We start from the raw sequence: 2,868 nt of genomic DNA, 5'->3' as shown, positions 1-2,868 counted from the left end.
ATGATGATAACCTAATCACTGAAGGGTAGATAACAGACAATCAGGACGGAGCAGTGTCTTAGGAACTGAGTGGAGTGAAATGGTCTGCTGGCAATGTTTAGGAAACCAACTGGCTAATATGAAAGACCTATGTAATCAGCAGACATTTCAGAGCCTTTGATATGGGTTACATGCCTATAAAAGTAGTCTTATCAATGAGTAACTTGTGAAGTTCTTCAGTCTTCAGTTCAGTGCAGTAATTAGTAACCAACTAATTTGCAGGGCATTTATGGAGATTTGAGATGGACAGTAGGACACAAACTGCCTCCGAAATTCATTATCCTTCCAATATTTTAGGAGGAAGGGCACTACCAAAATTTATTAACTAGGTACCTTCTTGATATCTATCCTTCAGATGTATTACTATTATTATTATTGTTATTTTATTTCATATCTGTAAAGAGCTTATTACTTAAATACAGATTCTGTATTAAAGTTTTCAGATATAACCTCAATATTTTGCAATGTCACGATGTAATTACTGATTTATCATATTGTATTCCACTCTCAAGGTCCAGGTATGTTTGAAGTCTACTTCAACAGAAAATTTCATGTCTAGATGCACTGTTTCATTAGTTACCACCATTAAATCAAATGTTATGGTAATATTTCACATGGTCATCACGTTGTTATTTCTCGATTCTAGTCATAATTAAGCACTTATTACTCATGATGGTACAAAAGCCAAATGTTCCTTTCATAGGAGTATGACCTGCTGGTGCACTGGTCCCATACGGAACTTGTTGCAAAGGATGAAACAAAACCACGAAAGTTTAAATGCTGTTGTAGCAGTGCCTGGAGCTGCTGCATACATCAGTCGCACAGTCTTACTGCACTTGTGGAATCAAGTCTTCAGATGTTAAAAAAGTGTACTGCCATCACATATGCATTTTACCTTCCAGCTACAACAGTTATATCTTTATTATGTACATTTCTAGCTTTAGTGTAGTTCGTGGCATACTTTGTGTATGGTTCTGATAGTAGAAGTGAAGATGAAGAAACAAAATACTACAGTAGAAACAGAATCAACAGAAAAGCTGGGTTGGAGAATGCTAGGTAACAATTCATGGTCCAAGCCATTATTTAAAATCATTAATATTCAATGAGTTGCAACATTTCATTCACCAACTAAGACTTTTTTCACATTTGTCTTTCTTACAACAACACATTAGACAGTGGTGCATTAAAAATGTTTAAAAGCTTGGTAAAATATATATAGAATCTTAAAATAAAAATCTGTATTTGCATGTGCCAAAATCTCAGGTGATCATCTGCATCAATGTTGAGTTAAAAACCAATGTTTCTGATATACTATATTTACCAGTATATAGAAAGCGGCATCAATTTGACAGACTGGTATAAAAAGGTAAAGCTATCCCTGTAACAGGTTGTGGGACATTGAGGATTCCACATTTTCTATACAATTGGCTCTCAGATGGCAGTAAGCTTGTCAGCCTTGCGCGCCGGCTACCCTTTACCCCCAGGAAGATTCCTGGTACTCATTTCTGTCAAGAGGCTGAGTTGACCCCAGGGCCATAGTACAGCTGGAAAGATTAGGTTAATTGAAAAATCCAATGACCTCATCAGGAATTGAACCCGCAACCTTCCAGCTTGTAGCATAGTGTCTCAACCAACTATGCTACTGCTTGCATTGATAGACTGGTATATACACTGTATATCATTGACATATAATCTTTCACCATACTGATCCTAATGATGCAGATGGAGATCTCTGAAGTGCTAGTTTTCAACTCGACACTGAAATGGCAGATTGCCTCAGAAGATATTAGCACATTTATTCACCATGAAAGCTTCATATCTTGTATCTACATTCATTCACATAACACACAACATCTATTTTATGAATATTATGGCAAATAAAATATTACAACCATTATCCCATAAATATCCATATTTTTTAAACCTTGATATCCAATGTAATGCCACTGCAACAAACTTCAGCACACCTCAGAATCGGTTTATGACTGAAAATATGTTAAACTTAAATATAGTACAAAAGTTATCTTTAATGTTAAAAACCACAGTCACAGAGAAATATTGTGCTGGCATAGATCTGACATTTTTTTTAAACATTTTGAAAGACATTGCATAAACAGAATAACATGTAATGAGTTTGGACGAAGTTTGGTTTAGGAAGTTTCCAAATACAACCTGGCAGTTCTCCCTTCTGGTTCAAATTTCTCCATGAGAACTCCTAATATATGTACAGCAAGAAAAAATCTGCTTTTCTATTTCATTCAATAGGATAAATAAGAATTTAAAATTAAAGTGATCTCAGTAAAATACACTTCAACCAAGTAGGTAACTCTATATAGCAGAATCCTCTGTGAGCAGTTTTCTTCCTTTTATGAACTCTGGTTCATTATCCTATTCACAACAGGAAGCTACTGGTCCCTATCCTGACCAGATACACTTTATATTATGTATAATTCATATGTGATGCGTCGTTTTCAAGAAATGTTATAACATTTGATTATCCGCAATTTTGACTGACAGCAGTTTCTTCCGCTTTTCATTGAACCTAATTCTGGTTCATATTTGAGGCTCTCACAGTAGTGTCCATGAAGAGTACTATTTTGTGGGATGTGCCATTGTGTAGTCTGGTATAAGTTCATCACTGTTCCAGAGGAAAGTGCATGATTCTCCAAAGGTTTGTAAACTTCTACCAGACTACATGGTGTCACAGCCCAAAAGACAGTAGTCATAATTCTGGCACTTTTATCCTTTGCTTTATTAAACACATGCATACATACTAAACAATGAATTTAATCCCTGTAGGCCTATAGGAATAAGTAACAGAACAAAGAC

This window comes from Cryptotermes secundus, unplaced genomic scaffold, assembly GCF_002891405.2.
Source record: "Cryptotermes secundus unplaced genomic scaffold, Csec_1.0 scaffold614, whole genome shotgun sequence".
NCBI lineage: Eukaryota > Metazoa > Arthropoda > Insecta > Blattodea > Kalotermitidae > Cryptotermes > Cryptotermes secundus.
The sequence above is the reverse complement of the archived record's forward strand: the minus strand, read 5'-3'. Positions refer to the sequence as shown.